Source organism: Manis pentadactyla, chromosome Y (genome assembly GCF_030020395.1).
Source record: "Manis pentadactyla isolate mManPen7 chromosome Y, mManPen7.hap1, whole genome shotgun sequence".
In the NCBI taxonomy this organism is placed as follows: Eukaryota; Metazoa; Chordata; class Mammalia; order Pholidota; family Manidae; genus Manis; species Manis pentadactyla.
The window spans coordinates 4,964,857-4,990,122 of NC_080039.1; the positions used below are offsets into that span (position 1 = coordinate 4,964,857).

General features: G+C 37.3%; 1 pseudogene; it reads right to left on the bottom strand.

Annotated features, from left to right (window-relative positions):
• Positions 1-6,548: 6,548 nt before the first annotated feature.
• Positions 6,549-24,581, bottom strand: LOC130682086 (NF-kappa-B-activating protein-like; annotated as a pseudogene).
• Between the last annotated feature and the right edge of the window lie 685 nt (positions 24,582-25,266).

The window sequence follows — 25,266 nt, forward strand, 5'->3', positions numbered from 1 at the left end:
CACAAATGCCTAAGGTGCCTAACTGGTTTTCTTGGTTTCACTGCAGATGGCTGGTAATTACAGATATGCTTTGGTTATGTAACTATACTCCTATTATGTTAATGTGTGTGTGCAATTTAAGTAGTAGCTTAAAACCTATACATGCTGAAGTTACTCTACAAGAAGATATATCAAAGAAATAATCAATCTTCCCATGTTTTCTTCCGCCTGCTACTTCTATAGCTTTTCTTCTTCCTTCCTAATTACAACCCTTAAATAGAATTCGTGCCTCATATCAAATTTACCGAGTATCATAATTCTTCCAAGTGGTAAAGATACCTCAAGACAAAAGCTGGGCATAGAAGCCACAGGGCATAAATATGCAAAGAAATAAAAAGCTAACCATTTCAAACAATAAGGCTTCTCTCTCACTTACCAACTTAACATTTCCCTGTATGGCCCCGGAAGATGACTGGTTAGCCAGAGACGGGTAAGATTCCTCAAGGGAGGAACAACCTAAGACAGGCACAGTCGCAGGGGGGCCATCAGGTGAGAAATTGGGGATCAACAGAGGTGAGGCTTAGAACCTCACCCCCCCGTTCTGAGAGAAATCTTCTGCATACGTGGATGTTTTTTTGCCCTGGTCTAGCTTGGATTAACACATAGTCTACAGGCACACACCTGATCATCTACATGTGCTCTCTTACAACACTAAACTATGTTTTCTACGTTTATCTTTTATCTACCTACCACTTCAGCATTTTATTAAAAATAATAATAATAAAGAGAGAAATGTGGTATCCACATATAAATCAAGTATAAAAACCAAATGAGTATTCATATTTGAACTGACTGTTTATAGTTCATAATGCATGAGCAAAACCGAAAGTTTCTGTGATGACTGCCCTTGTACTGTTCACTATGTAACTTATTATGTAAGAATTTGTTCTACATGTAAAAACTTGTTTGTTATGCCTCAGAAGATTGGAGACTGACAAAAATTAGGCTTGGGGTGGAATAATGATTGTGCATTGAGCATTGACTCCCCTATACAGAATTTTATTGTCGTTAACAACCATTTGATCAATAAATATGAGAGATGCCCTCACACACACAAAAAAAAAAAAAGGACAGACTTCCAATGGTAAAATAAATTAGTAACCGGGATGTAAGGTATAGCATAAGGAATATAGTCAAGATATTGTAACAGCCTGGTAGGGTGATAGCTGGAACCTAGATTTATGTATATAAATGTTCTACCACTGTGTTGTACACTTGAAACTCATGTAATGTAATACTGTGTGTCAACTACCCTTCAATAAAAAATAATTATTAAAAAAAAAAAAAAGGAAGGTTCTGTTTCAGCAGGTCTGGGCTGAGCCTTGAGCCTCTGCATTACTAAGAAGCTCCGAGGCAATGCTGATGCTGCCGGTCCACTGACTAAGCTTTGAGTAGTGAGAACTACAAGGCCTTCTGTGATTTGGCCTTTGTTATTCCCGCTTTCCCACTCCCCCTCCCTTCCCTCCCTTACTTTGCTCCAGCCACTCTGATCTTGCTACTCTGTAATAATCCGGGTATAGTCCTGCCTCAGAGCCTTTGCACTTGCTGTTCCCGCTGACTGGAACACCTCCCTAGGTATGTGCATGGCCTGGTCCCCCACCTCGTAGATCACACTTTCTGTTCTCACCCCATGTTTTTCTACATAACATTGTATCACCTTCCAGTATTCAATATAATTTTTATCTTGTTACTGTCCATTCCCTCAACCAGAAACTAAGCACCACAAAGGCAGGGATTTTTGTCTTGCTGTAAAACAAGGCCTGGCAAACAGGCACTCAAGAAATACTTGAGGCAATGACCAATGTAACTACTAAATAGACCAAAATTAAGAAGTACGTTGATAGCTGGTATGAAAGGAAATAAAATAACATCTATGAATCCTGCGTCAGGGTCCTCAGAGGAGCAGGGCCAGTACCAAGCATAATGCCTTGAACACAGCAGACATAAAAATGTTATTTCCCCTCTGTTCTTTATATTCTTTCACAGAAGTTATTTGAGGCTTTTCCTGACTCTGAGGCTTTATTTATATATGATCACATAGTGAGCCAACTACACCCTATGTTCAACCCATCCTAGTACAAACTTACCTATTCAGAGTTTGGAACCTGGAATAATCCAAACAGGTAAAATGTGTGGAGCTCTCACTTCTCCTGATCACAGATCCTGTCATCGGCTGTCTTGGTAACTGGCAGGGTTAGAAATCAGTAAGTAAGGCTGGTGGAGGTAAGCAAGACCATGACCAGAGACCATACAGAGACAGGGCTTAGGAGAAGGGCTCTTGCTCACAACAGCAAGTATAATTTTGAAGGGGGAATGGGTGGGGACGACTAAGATAATATTACAATTTACATTTTGATGTTGCTTTGTAAGTGTTTTTGAACCTTGTTCATCTTTATTATTTCATTCTTATGCCAGTCCTAAGAGGTAAAGTAGATACTGTCAGTTGAGCAAACTGAAACATGGAAAGAAGGTAAAAAAATGACTGATTTACACTCCTATTAACGAGCACAAGCCTCTCCTGACATGTTTCTAATTTTGTAGAGATTTTTTAAATGTCTGTTGCCAAAAGATCTTGTGGGAAACAAAAATTTGAATTGACAAAGAACTACCATCTAGAGACTCCCAATTCATTAGGAAAACAAATTGCAGAAATGCAAGAGTAAACATATGGACAGAATAGGCATGGAGGTAACTATGAGTTGGTATGATCTAGGTTGACAGTTGTCCTTTTCTCTCACAGGATATACTCATTGAGGTCTCTTACATCTTTGGGAACCATTCATTAGTTAACAAGTAATGAACATTTGGAGACTTATTTTAAAAATGTGGTTGGAAAAAGGTCATCACACTGCAGGAATCTAGCAGGCCTACAGCCAGAGTAACTCACATCACAGGTCACTTCTCTTTTTCTTTGGACCACCTTGCCCATTAGGAAGGCTGAAAGGATACTGCATTTTTTTTGTATTTCTCATTTGTTAGTGGTTAGAAACTTGAGCATTGGCTGTTTGGAGCAGGGTGTGGCAAAAATGGGTCACATCTGCTGTTTCTATGGGAAACTTCATAATCATATGGTATCAGCTTATATAATAATCCCTTTTATTTCTGAACCAGCTCTCTTAAAAAATCTTTTACAGATAAGCTCCCTAATCCTTTACTTGACTGAGCCTAAGAAATTGAGAAAACCTTCACCTCCAACCCCTAAAAAACTTCCTGCTCACAGAGAATGTAACAGAGTAAATAGGGAATTAATGCCTGGCTCAATATTTTGTTTTATTTCTAAAACTTTTGGTGTGTTTGTTTTTCTTCCTCTGCAGACCAGGAATGACTCACTTTCAAGGAATATGGCTGAAGGACATTACTAAGTCCAAAAATATTCTAATGGAGTCAATTGACTTCTAATGCAATTGTGTCTGATTCTTAGAGAATGTTTTAGGATTGCATTTCTAATCAGAATGTATTAAATTGTTTATAGTTCATTACGCATGATCAAAACCGAAAGTTTCTGTGTTATGACTTCCCTTGCACTGTTCACCATGTAAGAACTTATTCACTATGTAAGAACTTGTTTGTTATGCTTCAGAAGATTGGAGACTGTTGAGAATTAGGCTTGGGGTTGATTAATAATTGTACACTGAGTCCCCTATACAGAATTTTATTGTTGTTAACAACCATTTGATCAATAAATATGAGAGATTCTCTCTAAAAAAAATACAATAGAGTACATCAAACCACAGAATACTTATTGAATAATAAAACTTGTGGCACATTAACCAGCTATGCTTTTTTTGTACTCATTCACTTTCCATTTGGCAACTTCTATCACATTAGCAGAGTAACCAGTAAGTCATTGTCGGTTTTCTAAAAGGTTTTCACCGTCACTGACTGTATCACTCAGCCTTAGAGAAGACAAACTGAGCTTAGACAGTTACTAAAATTTACCAATCAGACCAAACTGAAATGGTACTTGGCTGCTTGTTCTCCCATTTGAGCCTAATTCTCCAGCCCAGACATGTCTCTTCACAGGAATAGCTGGGGAAAGGAAAATGGCAACACTTCTATAGCTCTTAATACAACCAGTCTGAAGGGTTTCCCTACTCACAGACCCCTTCCACTTATTGCAAGCTCAGCCTCACTGTTCAATACATTCTGAACCTGAAGTGGGCCATGCTGCCTCACCCCATAGCAGCACACTGTGATGGCAGCAAGGTGACTTGAGGATTGGAGGCAATGAAACTGGGAAGGTTCAGTCGCCACCCTTACTTATTTTTGTCTTCTTTCCATCTTCGCACAGATCGTCACTTGTTCCTACCATCCCTCTGAGGCTGCCTTGCCTGGCTGCAAAGTTTTAAAACACCAAAGACAAGATTATATTACAAGCAGTTACTTGCAGGCATCTCAGAATATGTATTTATGTAGACCAGCACTGGAAGGGAACACAGAATCCTAAAGACAGTTGATGTGGTAAGACTGTGGGTAATTATTATTTCTTCTTTTATTAACCGTTACATTTGTACAGTAAATATAAAAGTAGGGAAAATATTATTGGAGCAACAGGTGAGGAGGTGGAAAACAAGATAAGTCTCTTTGGAGAACAAAAAGTATATTTCAAATACAACAGCCCTCCTAATTTGACTTCTGGCTCAGATGCCTGAACAGTTTCAAGCAGTAACTCTCCTAACTGAAAATACTGTTAGCCCTTTTACTCTTCCTTCCTCTTTCCCAAGGAATGTGGTCCCAACGCTATTCTTTGACTGATCTTTGCTGAACAAAACCTGATGAAAGAAAGGTTAAAGTTCTGAAATAATGTTTTCATTGACTCAACAACATCTCTTCTGTGGAGGTCATAGGAGAATCCACTGAAAATCCACAATATTCATATTTCATGAAGTTACTGCATATAAACTACCTTGCTTACTTAAAGAGAACAAACTCTTACAGTTTCCAGGAATCATTAACAAAAAACTATGTTCTTAGAGAACAAAATTTTTAAGTAGGGATTATAAATATAGGGTTTATTACACAGGGAACTAGATGGATTATGATTCATAAATTTGGGGCCTAGTTTTCTCCTAACTTTTGGAAATGACAGACTTATTAGCAACAATGATAAATAGAAGTCACTTCAAATTCAGGGGTCCTAAGTGTTATTACATGCCAACTGAGTTTTTCGTTCATTAGTTGTGGATTAAAGGTAGACATTTTCCTAGAGCATATGTCAAACAGTAAAACTTTTGACCTATACTTTGAAATATGACTGCTGTATTTTAAAACTTTGAAAAAACCACATTGAACTATTACAAAAGGAGGGTATTTTATAACAGCAGTTTCCAAATTTCCCCATCACTCAGGAAATTCAAATTTATCCTAGGCCCATAGTAATAAGACAACTCAAAACGATCTTAATACATTAACGGCCAAAACTTCCACTGTCCTCCTCCTTTAACATACTTGTTATCTACCAACTCAAGTTGAACAAAGGATGGAAACAGATCACAATTTCCTAGTTTTGTAATTTTTCTTTTCTCCTAAATTTAAGTCAATAGCAGCCATAAAAAGGTGATAAATGAGCGGTTTCTATACAAAGGAAAAGATTAAACCAAATGACAGATACAAAAAATAAACTGAAAGGTTTAATAATGTTTAAGATGAAATATGCTTATTACATAACAGACAGACTTAAAATATGTTCAACATCATTTGTAGCTTCATCCTTACGAAACGTGATCATAATTCACTGTCAATCATTTTCAGTATTTAAATAGTGACCTAAGCACAGCTTAGAAGGAAATAATGTACTTACATTGGAACAACAGTAGTCCCAATAGTTTATATTTGAAAACCATTTTTAAGTGTAACCTATTAAGAATTTTAAGAATGAATGATCACATTTTCAACTCAATAAGTCTATGGGTTAGTCTGCATTTTGGTTTGTTTGTTGGTTTGGGGGGGTTGTAGGGACTAAAACAAATACACATAATTTTGAGAGCAGAATATATATGGTATTATACAAATCAATTTTCAAATTCCAGATTTTCTTTTTACAGCAATGCCTTCATTCTGTTAACAAAAGTGGCCTCCTGTGAGTTTCTACAAGTCCATTTGTAACATATTCAATGTACATGAATAATAATTTCCCATGAGTGCATGTGGGGTGGGGGTGAGGGTGGGGAATCACATGGAGCTAATAGTAGTACTGTCCCATGGTGTGAGAGTAAAGTTTCTCTCTCACTGACACTTTCTCTCAATTTCACCTTCCCCAGTACGATTCCATTCATAATCTCGATATTTAAACCAGAAAGTTATTATGGACAATCCAAAATAACCCAAGGATCATGCTAAAGTTCTACCAATGAGCAGCTTCTTACTGAAGGACTGAAGGAATTAAACAGAAGGCACAGTAGCACTGAAAGCTTTCAGATCATAGTAATCTTTTTGTGTACATATGTGTGTGTGTGTCCCTCACTTTCTTTCTTGTTGTTAAAAATGTATGCTGAACAAATAGAAAATCCTTATTTGTCATCTTTCCCTTTAGTTTTACTGTATACCATCTCTCAAACACTGGCCAGGATCTCATTTTCTCTCTATCACCTCTCTTCTTGGTTAAAGGATGCCAGGGCTCTCTGCTCAACAGCAGTATTGATCTGGTTTTCTTTCTGCAGTTGCACAGTCTCCATTTGGTGATACCTGGAGATTATTTTATTTTTGGCTTAATTTCTCAGTAATTATTCTCATGGTACTTTCACACTAATCCTTTTTTAGTAATGGGTGGCATATTTTGAAAGCTGAGAAATAGAAACTGTTATCGTTATGGTTTCAATTTTCAAAAGATCATTTGTTTTACCAACTGATACATCCTTTGATTCATTTCTAGTATTCAAATAATGATTTATGATGCTCTGTCAACATTAGGAATGCATTTCGTTTAAGATACTACAGGCATAAGTCTTTTCCTGTTGTTTCCAGTAGAACAATCAGAAATGGGCAAATTATTAAACTTTCTAGATGATATGCGGCATTTGCCTTTGTGGAATTAATAGTAGGACAGATGAAAAGATTTAAGTTGATGATCAGCTTCTTCAAGGTTCTAATTTATCATGTAACCAAAGGAACCAAGTCTAAATCTATAGTGGAGTTTCTGATGAGTTTTTGGATGGATTTAACTTCCTTAGAATCCACTAGTAGCTCAGAAAAAAGAAAGAAGAGATTTAGCACAAGGGCCAAATAAGGAAGTATAAGGGCAGAGGCAGAGGGAAACCATTACATTACTTTCAAAAGGCCTACTGATTTGGAGGGACAATTTCATGAAAACTTACCTCTTTAATGTACAGTTGACTCTTGAACAACATGGATTTGAAGGTCCACTTATATGCAGATTATTTTTAATAAGTATACTTAAAAGTGTTTTGTAGATTTATAACAAATTCAAAATACATTTTCATTCCTTTAGCTGATTTTATTGTAAGAATACAACAATATATAATATGTATAACATATAAAATACATGTTTATATTATCAGTAAGGCTTCTGGGCAACAGTAGGCTACTCATAAAGTTTTTAGGGCATCAAAACTTATATAATTTTCAACTGCATGGGGATTGGTACCCCCAACTCCTGCATTGTTCAAGGGTTAACTGTGTATGTAACTCAATCCCACATAACTAGTTCAAAATGAAGCTTTAGCTATGTCTAGAAAAATAGAAAAAAACAATAAAGGGCAAGAGGGGAAAATCATTTTAAGGTTAGTGTGAAGCTCGGGGAGTGGCAGGATGGACAGTCAAGGAGATTACAATGCACTTAGGTTGCTCAGGGTACAGTGAGCAGGGCAGTTTATGTGGAACAAGAAGTGCCACATGAATGATGCTGTAATAAACATATGCTCACATCTCCTAATACATGGGAAAAATTTTCTCCTGGGTTTCTGGTATGGAGTTGCTGAGTCAGAAAGAATATGAATGCTCAACTTCCCAAGACAATCTCAGACTGTTTTCTAAAATGACTGTACCAGTTTATACCACCATTAGCAATATTTAAGAGATCCTGTAGATTCACATCCTCTCAAATGCTTGGTAGTGTTTGAATTTTTGTCTATCAAATGGGTGTAAAATGGTACGTCAGTATGCTATTGATCTTCATTTCCCATGATAATGAGGATTTTTTGTATGTGTAAGCCATATACATTTCTTTTTCTATCAAATGCCTGTTTGTGTCTTTCTCTCATTCTTCTTTTGAGTTATTTACAGGTATTCATTTTCCCATGCTGAATCTGATGTCTGTCATTACCATTTTCTGCTCTCAAATCTCAGTGTACACAGAGAACTACAGGGTCCATGTTCTCTGACTCCACAGAGAACTGGAGACAAACTCAGAAAACAGGAACACTGACGTATGAAAACACTTTCCTAACTACCAGAATGCCACATTCCTCATAGGGCAGTGATAAATACCTGAATTTGACTATATTCTCAGAGGATAAACTGTCTAAACTAAAAGACAAACTAGGAAAGGACACTGGAAAGACCGATTCTTTGAAGCTGGAGATACAGCTGAGATTGAGATGGAGGTACATATATATCTGGAATTTTAGGCAACCACATTTGTAACCATAAAACCAATACTATGCTAATATGTTCTACTTTTCATTTGGAAAGATCACTTAATGAAAATCAATCACTAAAACCTAATTCTGGAAGTAAGAAAGAAGAAAAGATATAATCTTGGAAACTAACCTCAATGGCAAGAACATACCTGCTACAACTCATTACATTGCCCGAGCGCTCAAATGATGCAATTTCTTCACTTGTCAAGCCAATTTCACCTCTTCATGGTATACGTTTTCCAGCCTTTACATATTCATTCATAGCTGCACCTTCACCAGGTAGCAGAGCATGGCCATAGCTACAAAGTAATTCAGAATTCAGGAAAGGTCCATTACAAAAAGGTGATCTTCTAAAGAAAGCATAAAAAAACCACTTTCTCTCACAAAACAGTAGGGATAACTGTTGCTGAGGGCAGCATGCTGGGAAACCCAATATTACTTTAATTAGTGAACATTGCACTGTGACCTATATATCTATCCAGAAATGCAGACATACTTTGGAAGAACAAAAGAACTATGATATTGAGTACAGATTCATGGTTTACAATTACGGATCAACTTATCCCTATAGACCTTGAGTTTATGGCTTCTGCATCTAGTGAATTCCTTTTCCCTTAAAAAAAAGTAAAGAAATAATATATCTCTGGAAGCAACCAAAGTGTCCATCAACAGATGAATGAATAAAGAAGATGTGATATATATATAGACAATATAATATTATTCACCCATAAAAAAAGAAAGAAACCTGACCATTTGTGACAACATGGACAAATAAACCAGGCAGAGAAAGAAAAGTACCATATGACTTATTTGTAGTATCTAAAAACAATACAAAACAAAATGAACAAAACAGCAGTAGACTCAGAGACACACAGCTAAGTGACTGGTGGTTACCATGGGGGAAGGGTTGGGGTGGGTGAGTGGGGAGGGTGAGAGAGATAAAAGGGCACAAAAATCTCAATCATAATATAAATAGGTCACGGGGATGGAAGTGCAGCCTGGAGAATATAGTCAATGATTCTGTAACATCTTCTTATGTTGACAGATAGTAACTGCACTAGTTGGGGTGAGGATTTAATAAGGTGTGTAACTTCTGCAGTAATATGCTGTGTACTTGAAACCAACATAATATTGTGTATCAACTATACTTCAATAAAAAAGAAAAATATATATCAAATTTACATACCTTTTAGACTTATAACCAATAATAATGCTATATAATAACAACTATTAACATTCATTCAAGGGGACTTTAAAAACTACCATCCCTTCATTTAATTCATTGAATACTTCTTGAATACCAATTAAACTCAAAGTCTGTAATACAAAAGTAATCTCTTCTCTTGCGGAATTTACATATTGATAAGGATATTAATAGCAACCCAAAATAGAATATGCAATTCACTGCACAAAAGAAACAAAAAATGCTGTGAAGACTACAGAATTAAAGAGGGGTAGGAATCATACCTACCTATGGAGGAAAGGTACTGGGAATCTGCACATGCCCCGTCCTTTTGAAAAGGGCTTTGACGGAAGGTAAGGATTTTAACAGGGCGAGATTGGAGGCAGTAAAGAAACCAGGGCTGGGAATAGAAGGGAAGGCATGTTGGGAGAAGAAATAAGGAGAACAAGGCACAAAGTCGGAAAGTGAACAGTAAATACAGGGAAGTTTCAGTTCTTCTCAGTTGGAACCTGGGGTATAAACAAAGGAGTAGAAGGAGATAAGCTTAGAAAGGTAAGTTAGGGCCATACTTTTGGGAAGGTACTTTAGATATTATAAATATACTGTTACTTACTTCAGAAGTTTATCATCTTGAGAGACAAGTGTTTTTGGAGCCTCTGGGCCAACTAAATCTGAGAGTCCTTCAGGCTCTGCTTGAAGGATGTTCAGAAACATACTCACACTTTGACTACTCGGTTAGTATGCTTCTTGGGTTTTGAATCTGGGTCTATCAGAAGCAACCTACTTAACAATCATTCCAGGGGTACCCCAGAAACTCTTCTTGAGAAGCTTTAGAGCTTGAATCACTGGAATCTTTCTGCTCTTCTTTGACTTCTTTTTCTTGAATTTCTTCCTGTAATGATTATAATTTGATACAAATTGACTTAATATTCCCATGTTAAAGGCCATCTCATTTTTTCAAGGCAATGAAAAGACTGATTAAAATGATGTAAATTATCATTCTTATTCAAACTTGTAAAATAATTTTAATTAAAAATTTTTTTCTAACTTATTTAACTAAATCATGTTTCCCTATTAAAAAGATCCCTACAGGGGCAAATGAAATACAATTTTCATGTTACAGAAAGACAATAGAAATCAAGTGTTTAAAAAACAGCTTTTACCAATTTGAGCATCAATAATTTAAAGTGTAATAGCTTAAAAATATATCAAATGTGTTTTCATAATGATAGCAAATCATTATTTTGAAAACTCATAAAACAAAAAAAAATTGAAGTAAGCTATTATCGTGCCCTTCTTATATAAGCTATATTTCATGGTAACCAAATAGCCGATAGAAGGCTTCTCTTATAGAATTATGCTACCTAATAAATGAAGAATGTAGGCCAGAATTAGACTATCAATATTTTGCAATCCCACTTAGGCAATGACCATCAATGGCTGTTAGTATGACAAAGAGAGACAACCAGACATTATTTTCCTCCTGATAGAAGTATGCAATACCAGCTAAAAAGTACTCCTGCCAAAAATTTACATCTGAACTCCATCAAGTCTCTAGACCTAACTATCAATCTATAGGAAACACAAAAGCCAGAGAACATGTTAAAAGGACACTATTAGACTATGATCAGCAAAATCCATACTGCAGGAAATTCTAAGGTAAATGATTGTATTTCTTCAATGAATAAAATGCAGGGACAGAAAGGGGAACCTATTGATTTAAAGAGATGTACAAGATATATCAACCAATTGCACTTTGGGTCCCAATTTGTATAAACTGGACAAAAAACTGAGAACTGGCAAATTACTGTTAAATATTTCAGACATGATAATAGTATTGTGGTTAGGTTTTTTTAAAAAACAATGTCTATCTTTTAGAGAAACATGCTGGTTTTTGGATGAAATGATATCTGGGATTGATTTCAAAATAATAGGGGCAATGGTGACTTCCCATGAGTTGATAATTATCAAGCTGGGTGATGGTTACATGGGGGATCATCATATTATTTTACTTAATATCTTACATAATTTTATATATATTTGAACTTTTCATAATAAAAAATGAAAGACAAACTGACAATTTGCGTTTCTTTTTTTCCTTTTTCTTAGCTTTCTTTGCTCTTCTTTTTGCATCTTCATCTGCAAATTAAACCACATTATAGTTAAAAAATTTAAACTCCAAAACCCCAAAACTTTTGAGTAGATAAATATCCTATTGCCCTATTTGTTAAAACATAGAAATTAATTCAAACATTTATTGCTACTCATCAACAAATGTGCTAGGCATTGGGGACACAGAATTAAAGTCACACTAAGTATTCAGTGATACAGGACATTATTATTAATTGTATTGTATGAGATAAAAGTATTGTGATTAAGTAGGAAATGTCTTTGTGTTCTAGAGGTGTATATAGAAATATTTAGGATGGTACAGTGATATTTGTAATTTACTTTGAATATCTCCACAAAAACTCACATTTGAAACAAATATGTCAAAATGCTAACAAATGTTAAACCTTGGGTGCTCTGGGCATATAGAGGAGTATCAAAAGCAGGCTGATTTGGGGAGGGTGATTGAGGAATGGTTGCCCAGGAGAAGGTGATTCTTAAGCTAGTTCTTTCAAAAACCAGGTTTTTAAAAAAGCAATGCACACCCATTGCTGAGATGAGTAAGCCAAGCCACATGGAGGGAGGGTCTGGTGTCGTGGGCAGATAAGACTCTCTGTGCCAAGTAACAGAATCAAGAGAAAGGCCATGGAATACTGAGGAGACAGAAAGTAGTTCTCAGGCTACAGGATGCTGCAAGAGAGAGACCCAGGTCTATGTGATTACTGAGGCATCGGTCAGGACCCAACTTCACCCTGACGGCTATGGAGAGCTACTGAAGGACTTTAAGTAGGGGACTGACCTGCTAGGATTTGTGCTTTACAGAAGTTCAGTCTTCTGGCAGTGAGGAAGGAAAGTGACAAGGGGGGCCAGGAAACCCTGGTGACATCAGCGGAAGGAGCACCTTTGTGTCATGTGTCCCCAGTGGAGGCGCCCTCTGTCCAGCAACAGCCAGGAGAGGGCACAAAAGGATGGCTTATTGTGATGTGCCACCCTACAGGAGGTGTCTTTCATAATCAGCTGCCGGGAAGGGGTCTTTTACAATGTGCCTTTTTGAAAACTGCACAAAGGTGCCCACTGAGTGTGAGAATTTCACAGAAGAGCTGCTCTGCTGAGCAGACACAGCCTGTATGGTTTGGTTCAGCACCACGTGTCTCAGAACCCAACCCCAACTTGCTCCCATGCCACATGCCTTGTGCGATTACACACAACCAATCTGGAGCCATACTGCTTAGGTGTGAATCCCAACTGTGTGTCCCTGAGTGCGGTACTTGGAAACTGCTCTATGCCTCCATTTCCCATCTCTAAGATGTATCCAACAGTTACCACTGTGTGTACTGAACAGCAATAGTGAATATCAAGTACTAAGCAGGGTGGCTGGCACAGTGAGTGAGTGTTCATAAACTCTTGTCCTTTATTGTTGTTTTTAAAACCTTCCTCTAAAATAAGCTTTAAGAACCACAACTTGGTTGGAAGCTAGGTTTGCAGAATGATGCTGTCTTTCTTACCACTGGAGTCTGTTTCAGAATCAGAGTCACTGTTACTATCATCAGAATACTTCTTATGTTTTCTTTTAGATGAGTTTTTCTTTCTCATTTTCTTGGACCTTTCTTTTGAATGACTAGATTTCTTCTTCTTCTTTTCTTCTACATAAAGCAGAAATAAAAAACTTACTTCTAAAGAGGAATTTCTGAGTACCAATTTTATTATATTTGAAATACTGAAAAGGAATATATGACAGGCAATTTGAATAAAAGCAACGTCCAATATTCAACTATATATAAATGTGTTTTGTAACTCCTCAATAAAAAAAGCTCTGTATTTAAAGAATACCTTCTGAGGTAGAAGACGAAGTGGTACTTTTCTTTGGCCCTTCGTCCTCCACTGGTGTATGTTCATCAGAGGTGAATTTAAAGAAAACAGTTATAAGCATCAGAAAAGTGATGAAATATAGACCATGGAGTATAAAAGTATAGGCTTGAAAATTTTCAGAAACAAACTGATTGAGAAATATTAAAAGCAAGCACTGGACTGCATTTACAATTGTACAGTTCAAGGATCTACCACCTTCATAATAACATAATAATTGTTTACATTGCATAATGCCTTAGAGTCTACAAAGTGCTATTTACTGAGTGAAAGCAGCACATGAGATTAGTATTTTCAAAAGAAACCACCAGGTGAAGGTCATGAACCATAAGGAAACTCAAAGAACTGTAGTCAAGAAGGCTGTGGGAGGACTTCCTAACTCTATTCTCTTTGTGCAAAGGCCACACGGCAGAGCAGCACCTGTCTGTCTCCCCAGAGCATGAAGCACCTGACAAAATACAGCAGAAGATATCATTCTGTTGCAAAAAATTCTGAAAATGGGCATTATTAAAATTCTACAATAATTTAAAAGGGAATTTCTATATCATATAATCTTTTCCTCTGAAGATCACATCTGGAACAATTCAGGTATTGCCTAGAAATTATTTTTAGGGTTCCTTCCAACTCTAATATTTTGAGTGCAGATTCTGAGTGTTTTCCAAAAGCTGTAAGAATAACTTTAGATAATAATGCTTTATCACCCTGTCACAAATGACAAGTTTATTTGTCAAACTCACTGTATCAACTCAACCTAAAGATGACACAGAAATGGAAGACAGGGAAGAAGCTTATGAACAGCACCAATGAGAAAAAAAGTTAGGAAAAAGAGAAAGCATTAAGCCTTCAGATAATTTGATATAGCAAAATCTTCTGAACAAAACCATACTGGTATATTCATTTAAAAAATGCCTCTAGGAATAGAATAGAGAGCTCAAAAATAAATCTACTCATATACGGTCAATTAGTTTACAACAAAGGAGGCAAGAATACACAATTGGGAAGGACAGTCTTTTCAATAAATGGTACTGGGGAAACTGGACAGCCATATGCAAATGAATGAAAATGGAACACTATCTCACACAAACATTATTCAAAATGGATTAAAGATTTGAATCTAAAACCTAAAAACCATAAAACTCCCAGAAAGAAACATGGGTGGTTAGTTCCTTGACATCCTTGACAGATGTTTTTAAATATGACACCAAAAGCATAAGCAAAGAAAGAAAAAATAAGCAAGTGGGACTGTATCAAGCTAAAAACTTCTTTACAGCAAAGGCAACTATCAACAATAAATATACATTGGGAGAAATTATTTGCAAATCATGTATCTGATAAGGGGTTAATATCCAAAATATGTAAAGAACTCATAGAATTCAATAGTAAAAAAACAAAAATAAACTAATCACGAGGATAAAAGTACAGGATAGGGAATACAGTCAAGAATAGTGTAGTATCTTTGTGTGACAGCTTATCAGAGTGAGCATTTAGTAATGTATTTAATTTTTGAATCACTATGTTTTATGCCAGAAACCAATGTAATATTGTATATCAACTACACTTCAATAAGAAAAAATAGCAATAGCAAAAATCCATTCAATCCAATTAAAAAATGATTAGAGGATCTGCATAGAAATTTTCCCAAAGAAGATATATAGATGGCAAACAGATACACGAAAAGATGCTTACTTTCAGTAATTATCAGGGAAATGCAGATAACATCTCACACCTGTTAGAGTAGCTATTACCAAAAACCCAAGAAATAACAAGTGTTGGTGAGAATGTGGAGAAAAGTGAACCCTCATGTAATGTTGGTGGGAATGTAAATTGGTACAGCCACTATGGAAAACAGGTTCCTTAAAATTTTTAATGGAGGTTCCTTAAAAATTAAAAATACAACCACTATATAGTCCAGAAATTCCACTTCCAGGTATTTATCTGAAGAAAACAAAACACCATCTTGAAAAGATATATGCATCCCCATGTTCACAGCAACATTATTTACAATAGGTGAGATACGGAAACAATGTAAGTGTCCACTGGTGGATGAGTGAATGAAGAAAATGTTGTATAGAAGAGGGGATCAACATGGCCGAATAGGAATATCGTGAGCTTATTTCCTTCCATGGACACACCAAAATCTTCAACTACCTATAGAGCTACTATACCTGAGAAAAAAACAGAAGACTAGCAGAACAGATCTTATACAACCAAGGACATAAAGGAAAAGCCACAGTGAGACAGGTAGGAGGAATAGAGACATGGTCTAGTCAGAATGTACACCCCTGGGGTGGTGACCCACAAGGAGGAGGGATAAGATGACCACAGAGACCCTCTCTAAGGAACAAGAGGTCCAAGCCCAACAGCCTGGTGGACCTGCACTGGGAAGATGAGCACCCATAATGTCTGGCTTTGAAAACCAATAGGACTTATGTCAGGGATACCCAGAGGGAAGAAAGAAACTCTTAAATGGTGTGCATACAATGTCCCTTGCTCCGAATCTCAGTGCAGAGGCAGCATTTTGAAAAGTTCCTGGATTACACATGAAAGAAACCTATTGACTAATCTTGGGGTATGTGCAGGCAGGGCAGGGATCTATTGCAATTTTCTCTTGGGATGGAAATGTTGATGGACACCTTTTTTTTTCACATCCCTTCTACTAGGCTTGCCTGGTGCTGGCAGGTGCCACTTATGACCTGTCTATCAACTGGAACCGTTTGCATGTCCTTGGTGTTCCCCTGAAGAATTGTCTCACTAACCTGCCTGCCCTGGCACTCCTCCCAATTAGCTCTTCACCCTGCCACACCTGGTGGATGACCCTGGCCAGCACCAGTACAGCTGCTAAGTGGCTAAGTGTTCCCACCCCAGAGTATCAGCCCTATACACTAGAACACCTGCAACATTCATAGCTGGACCTCACAGCCACCCACACACCAGAGGCCTGCTCCACACACCAGTGCCAGTAGCTGTTGCAGATGGGCCTCATGGCCAGTTGCACTGAAGGCCAACCCTGCCCACCAGTGGGCTGCAGCAACTGCAGATGGGCCAGATGCCAGCCTCACATCCAGCATGTTTTAGCACTCACTGTCAGGCCTAGTAGACAGTGGACCAGGGCACAGCCCTGTGCATCAGCATGTCTACACCAGCTGTGACCCAGGCACAACAGGAGGGTGTATGCAGCTGACACAGAGGACTCCCCTGTGTTACCTGACTCAAGTGATCAGGGAGGTCTGCACTAGGAGGCCCCATAGGACATCTTCTGCATTAAGCCACTCCTTTAAGACCAGGAAATATACCTAATCTACCTAATACATAGAAACAAAGACAGAGAATCAGACAAAATGAGGAAATCAGTATACTCCAAAGGGAAGGTAAGCCAAAAACCTCAGAGAAAGAACTGAATGAAACAGAGGATAAGCAATCCACCAGATAAAGAGTTCAAAGTAGTGGTCATAAAGATGCTCACCAAACTCAGGAGGAAAATGGATGGACACAGTGAGAACTTTAAAGAAGAGATAAAAAATATTATTAAAAAAACATTCAGAGCTAAATAGTAAGTAAAATGAAAAACACATTAGAGAGGATATTTATATTAGAGCACATATAAATACCTATGGGAAAATATATTTGCAACTGATAAATCCAATAAGGGGTGAATATCCAACGTATTGGTGGAACTGAATACACATTTGTCTGTCTATTTAGTTGGCCAACAAAACATGAAAAGATGCTCCACATCAGTAGTCATCAGGGAAATGCAAATCACAAATACACTGAGCTATCACCTCACACCTGTCAGAATGGCCACTATCCAAAAGACAGGAAACAGCAACTGTTGGCAAGGATGCGGAAGAAAGGGAACTCTTGTGCACTGTTGGTGGGAATGCAAAATGGTGTAGCCACTGTGAAAAATAATATGGATATTACTCAAAAAATGATTAACAGCAATATCATACAATCCAGTAATTCCACTACTGTATTTACCTGAGGAAAATGAAAATATTAATTTGAAAATGTACATGAACCTATATGGTTATTGCAACATTTTTTACAATAGCCAGGATATGGAACCCACCTAAGTGTCCATCGATTGATGAATGGATAAAGATGTGGCACATATACATAAAGGAATATAACTCAGCCATAAAAAAGAATGAAATCTTGCTATTTGAGACATGATGGATGGACCTAGAGGGTATTATGCTAGGTGGAATAAGTCAGACACAGAAACACAAATACCATATGATTTCACTTGCAAGTGGGATCAAAAAAAAAAAACCTAGAAAAAGACTCATAAATACAGAGAACAAACTGGTGGCTGTCAGAGGGGTGGGGAGTGGGGAAAGTGAAATAAATGACGGGGATTAAGAAGTACGAATTTCCAGTTAAAAATATATAAATCATGGGGAATATAGCCAATAATATTGTAATACATTTGTAGGGTGACAGATGGTAACAACACTTATCATGATGAGCATTTTGTAATGTATATAAATATCAAATCACTATGCTGTACACCTGTAACTAGTATGTCAAATACATGTCAATAAAAAAGATTTTTTTAAATTAAGAGGGTGATCAACAGTAGATTAAATGATGCAGAAGAATGGCTAAGTGATCTGAAATGTACAGTAGTGAAACAGGAAAAAAAAATTAATTGAAAATATTAAGCTTAAGGGACCTTTGGGACATCAAACATACTAACATTCATATTAACAGAGTTTCAGAAGAATGAAAGAAACAGAAAACCTATTTGAGGAAATAATGTCTAAAAGCTTTCCAAACTTGACGAAGTAGACATCCGAGTCCAGGAAGCAAAGAGAGTCCCAAATAAGGTGAACCAAAAGTGACTCACGTGCCACACACTACAATCAACATGTAAACAGTTGAAGATAAGAGAATCTTAAAAGCAGTAAGAGAAAAACAACTAGTTACACATAAGTGTACCCCAAAAACACTATGAACTAATTTAAAAAAATTTTTGAAGTACTTTGTTGTATAGTTGATATACAATATCACAATGGTTTCAAGCATTCAGTACAGTGATTCAACAGTTATACACATCATTCAATCCTCTAACCAACTAGTGTGATTACTACCTGTCAACACAGAAATGTTACAGAATTGACTGTATTCTCTATGCTATACTCTCATCCCTGATTTTGTGCCTCTTTATCCACCACCACATATTTCACCCATCAACCCCAAACTTTCCCCCATGGTAACCACAAGTCACTTCTCAGTGTCTCAGAGTCTATTGTTTTGTTTTGTTTGTTTGGTTGTTAGACTCCACATACAAGTGAAATCATATGGCGTCTTTTCTGCCTGGCTTATTTCATTTGGCATAATACCCTCTAAGTCCATCCATGTTGTTGCAAATGGAAGAATTTCTTTCTTTTTTATGCTTTGAGTAATATTTCATTGTATATATGTACCATATGTTCTTTATCCATTCAACTATTGACAGACACTTAGGTTACTTCCATATCTTGGCTACTGTAAATAACATGAAACAAACATGGGGTACATATATCTTTTTGAATCAGAGATTGTGATTTTTTCAGCTAAATTCTTAGAAGTGGAATGACTGAGTCATACGGTATTTCTACTTTTAGTCTTTTTAGGAACCTCCATACCGCTTTCCACCATGGCTGCACCAATTTATATTCCCACCAGCAGTGTAGGAGGTTTCCCATTTCTCCACATCCTCGCAATACTTGTTATTTCTTGAATGAGCTGAATTATCAGCAGAAACTTTACAGGCCAGAAAGGAGTAGCATGATACATTCAATACACTGGAAAAAAATTTACAACCAACACTTCTACACAGCAAGGTTCTCACTCAGTATTGAAGGAGAAATAGGGAGTTTCCCAGAAAAGCAAAAGCTAAAGGAGCTTATCAGCACCAAACCAGCCCTTTAACAAATGTTAAAGGGACTTACGTAATGGAAAAGAAAAGGCCATACCTAGAAACAGAAAAATCATGAAAGGAAAAGCACCATGGCAAAGATAAACATATAGTAAAAATAGTGGATCAACCACCTACAAAGCTAGCATGAAGGTGAAAAGATAAAAGTAGTTAAGTTAATTATATCCACAGTAATTACTTAAAAGATACACAAAATAATAGGATGTAAAATATGATACCAAATACATAAAACATGGGTGGGGTGAGGCAAGTAAACATGTAGTGCATTTAGAATGTGTTGGAACTTAAGTGACCATCACCTTATAAAAGACAGCTCTATACATATGATGTTATATATGAACCTCATGGTAACAACAAACCAAATACCTATAATAAATTAACAAAAAGTGAAGGAAAACAACATAACACTAACGAAAGCCATCAAATAACAAGAGAAAAAAACAAGAAAGAAGAACTACAAAAACAGCCAGAAAACAATTAATCAAATTACTTTCAATGTAAATGGACTAAATGCTCCAAGCAAAAGACACTGTGCGACTGAATGGATAAAAAAACGGAAGCAATCTATATGCTGCTTACAAGAGATGGACTTCAAACCTAAAGACACAAACAGACTAAATGTGAAGGTGCTGAAGTGATAGAACTTTCAATCTGAATGTGTAAAGCTGGGGTAGCAATACTTACATCAGACAAAATAGACTTTGAAACAGAGACTGTAACTGTAACTGATAAGAGGGATAATCTAAGAAGAGGTTGTAATAACTGTAAACACCTAGGAATCCAACATAGGGATAGCTAAATATATAAATAATAACAGGAATAAAGGGAGAATTTGACAGTAATACAGTTAATAGTAGGGGACTTTAACACACCATTTACATCAATAGATAGATCATCCAGAAAGAAAATCAGTACGGAAACACTGGCTTTGAACAACACATTAGACCAAATGGACTTAACTTATACAGAACATTACATCCAAAACAGCAGAACACACATTCTTTTCAAATGCACATGGAACAGTCTCCAGAACAAATCACATATTAGGCCACAAATCCAGTCTCAATAAATTTTAAAAAATCGAAATCACTGAAATAAACTTAGGAAGACTGAAAATTTTCTGACCATGATACTATGAAACTAGAAATCAATTACAAGGAAAAAATTGGAAAAAAACACGAATAGATGGAAGTTAAACAGCATGTTACTAAACAACCAGTGGGTCAAAGAAAAATCACAGGAAATTAAAAAGTACTTCTAGGATAATGAAGATAGAGACACAATGGTTCAAAATCTTTGGGATGCAAAAATAACAGTTCTAAGAGGGAATAGCAATGCAGTCCTACCTAAAGAAACAAGAAAAATCTCAAATAAACAATCTAACCTTACACCTAACCAAATTAGAAAGAAAAGATCACCCAAAGTTAGTAAAGGGAAGAATAAAAAAGATCAAAGTAGAAATAAATGAAATAGAGACTAGAAAACAACATCAAAAAAAATCAATAAAACTAAGAGCTGGTTCTTTGAAAAGATAAACAAAATTGTAAACTTTTAGTAAGGCTCATCAAGAAAAGAGAGAGGACTCAAAATCAGAAATAAAGGAAGAGAAGTTACAACTGACACCACAAAAGTACAAATGGTTATAGGAGATTACTATAAAATTATATGTCAACAAATTGGACAATCAAGAAGAAATGGATAAATTCTTATAAACCTGCAATCTTCCAAGTCTGAAAAAGAAAATCTGAACAGACCAATTACTAGTAACAAAATTGAATTGGTAATCAAAAACTATCAAGAAACAAATTCAAGAACCAGATGGCTTTATAGGGGAATTCTACCAAACATTTAGAGAGTTAATACCTATCCTTAAAGTATTCCAAAAACTTGAGGAAGAAAAGCTTCCACATTCATTCTATGAGGCCAGCACCACCTTGATAACAAAACCAGACAAAGATACTACAAAAAAGTTACAGACCAATATCTCTACTGAACATAGATGCAAAAATCCTCAACAAGAAATATCAGCAAACTGAATTTAAAAATACATTGAAAAGATCATTCATCATCACTAAGTGGGATTTATTACAAAAAACTTTCAATCACTTACTCTGGTTCTGGATTCTTTGGAGAAGTCCTCATACTTCAGAAGCTCCCAATTCTCCAATCCTCTCTCTCTCTCATTTAATCTCCTAGAAGATATAGGTGTGTAAATTATAACTCCATGGCCTAAATTCTGTTTACTAAATACATCATCAAATTCAAAGAAGTACAGTTAAGTCCTATTTTCCCTTTACATTTTAAACTTTAAATTTATAAAAACTTTGTGTAAATGTAAACTCAGAGAATTTGATATTTTGAAGGTATTGTCAAATTGTACAGACTGCAAAGAGCCTGGGAGGCTGTCAAGTGTGTCCCTTCTGCTGCATGATGGCAGAGCTCCTAGTTGCCCATTTCATCTTCTGCAATGTGACAGAAACAGTTTTACATTTGGAAGTAACTTCATATGCTTATACACATTATTGAGAGTAAATAGAAGTCTCTATTTGTGATTTGGTCAAACATTCCATTTAAAGAAACTCAGGAATCAAAGAAGATAGCTAAAAAATAAAGCATTACAAGTAGAAAATTAAGGGAGCACTGAAAATGAAAGAAACTTTTTAATAAAAATTGTACTAAGTGGCATACAGGGTTTGTTTTCGCTGTTTTCCCTAGTTCCTTTTTAGAAAAGGACTACATTCTCTATCTGCTCTTGGAGGACATGGAAAAATTTTCTCATTTTATTTTTTTTTCTTAATTTTTGCTATCTCTCATAATAAACAAACACAAAAAAGTAGGGCTCAATTACACAAAGTTTAACTGCATGTGACTCTATTTGTTTAAAAAACACCTTTGCAATATAAATGTAATTTATTTTGGTTTGATTGAGTAAACTAGTGTTTACTTCTTTATTCATGGGAAAAGGTTGTATAATCACACAGTTAGACTCAGGTTACCCCACTGACAAAACAGTCTATAAGGGGACATACTTAAAAACCTGAACCTGGAACCTGCATACCAGGGAAAGAATGCCTGATAGGCAGTAAAGAGCATGCAGTCAAGGTCTCATCCCTGCTGCCACCTGGCTTTAATTGTACTGTTAAGATGAATTATTTATTTTATATGCATTAAATCTACAAATGCAAATTTCACCTGAGAGGTTCCGAACATCCTTTGGTGAGGATTGTCCATTAAGAAGCTGGACGCTTTTTGAATGACACAGTCTGGGGGTAACTTCCTGAAAAATGTTATTTGGGGAGTTATGTTTCCAAACCTAACTCAGGCCTCTTTTTACTTTCTCTGCCCCCATGCACCAAACCCTAACAGTTAACACTTAAGGACTATTTATTATGTTACAGGCCCTAAATTATTACATAGCTCTGAGAGACTTTGTGCTAATTTTATCCCTTTTTAAGTAGTTAAGCAATTAAGCCCACAGGGGTTAAGTAACTTAACACTATTACCTAGGAAAGCACTGATTCAAACTTGGGCGATCTAATTCTGAAGCCTTTCCTCTTCATCACTATGCCTTATTACTTCCCACTTCTGGAGGGAAAAGATTCAAGAAGACATCTCCCAGCTACTGGACATTAACCTGACCCTCAATGCCTGTAATACTTTTATATTTCTTGTTTTTTCTTAAACACAGTACATGTAAAAGCACTTACTACGGTACCTGATAATTTAACACTCAAGCTTTAGATATTAACACTTACACAGCAAATAATTATAACTCTTTCCCTTTCTGCTTCTTAATTTATCCGTTCTTCCACTCCAGTACTCACTCTCCTTATAGGAGACCTGAACACCCTGACCTCATTTTTCATAGTCAAGACTGACAAGGTCTTTGTCAATGAAGGCTGATCTCAACAAGACCTTTCTCAATTTAGGCTAACCTACAGTTTAGAAGATCAGTTTTTCTACATTCAGTCATCTTCTCTCAGAGGCTTTTCTACCCTCCAATTTAAACCCCTTATCTCAGTCTTCCCCAACTCACTAAAAAAATATTGCCACTTACATATCATGGTATCTCAAACCTGTCTGACCATTCAACAAGTTGCCTGGCACTGCTAATTTTATGATCAATTAAGTAGTGCTCCTCCTTTCCATGAACTTGTGGGGCATAAAAACATGATCGCGAATTATGGCAAAACCAAGCAAACGCTTCAATTCCCGTAGGTCTGGCTCTCGGCCATGTCTGCTACAATAAGGGGGGGGGGCGGACAAGAGGGTAGGGAGAGACCAGGGCACTGAATGATGCGGCCCTCGGGTGGGTGAAAGTCTAAGGGAAGAAAAGGGCGAATAAGGTGTTGTCGTGGGTAGACTGAAGGAAGGGAAGAAAATGGACACAGGCAGGCAGCGAGCACGAAATGCCAATAGTTAGAAAGATGAAAGACGAGGCGGACTCCGAAGGCAGGTGGGCTCCTCACAGCGAAGGTGCGCCCGTGTCACTCACTTCCGCCGCAGGCTCTCCTCCCTCTCCTTGTCCAGAAGGCTAGGCCACGGCTTGTCGCCCCCGGAGGTGCGCGAGTAGCCGCCGTAATAGGCGGACGAGGAGGCAGAAGCGAAGGGGGTGCCCGGTGGCGCAGAGGGCCGCTCTCGAGAGCGTGACCGCGAGCGGGAGCGACAGGACTGGTTTCGGGAGCCTTGGCTGTGGCTATTCCGGTCTCCCGACCGAGAGCAAGAACGCGAGCGCGAGCGGCGGCGCCGCAGGGAGCGGGTGGCTTTATTGGGCTTGGGGCTCTTCAACGAACTGCGGCGTTCCCCACCCGAAGCCTGCGGCCTCCCGCTCCGGGCTGCGCGAACCAGACACCGGAGCCATCACTGCCGCTCGTTCTCCGAAACAGCAGGAGAAACGGGCGCTTACGGAACCGAAGGAGCTCTCAGCTGCCGGGCTGCCGGAACCTTGCAAACAGTTCCGGGTACTTCCGCAAACCACCCCCCCCCCCCCCGGACCTAGGCCGTCCCCCAGAGGAACAGGATGTGTGTATCGGCATAAAGAGGCCGGTGGAGCAGCGGATCCGTCCATCGTTCCGGTTAGTGAGGCTGCTCACGTCTAAACTGCACAGGAGACCTCGTTCTTTCTTCTGCCTCTGGTTGACCTCCCTGAGGAGGGACGGTTGATTCCAGAACACGTTTCACTGAGCATCGGTATGAACAACAAAGCCAGTGTAATACATATATCTGTCACATGTGTATGTGTGTTGGAGTGTATATATAGGCTTACCTCGTTTTATTTCACTTTGAAGATAATGCGTTTTTACAAATTGAAGTTTTATGGCAACCTTACATAGTTTCTTCAACAGCATTTACTCACAGTGTGTCTCTGTGTCAGGTTTTAGTAATGCTTGTAACGTTTCAATCTTTTTCGTTATTATTATATTAGTTATGATGATCTGTGATCAGTGATTATGACTCTCTGAAAGCTCAGATGATGGTTGGCATTTTTTAGCAATAAAGTAATTTTAATTAAGTCTGTACATTGTATTTTTATACATAAATTTCAT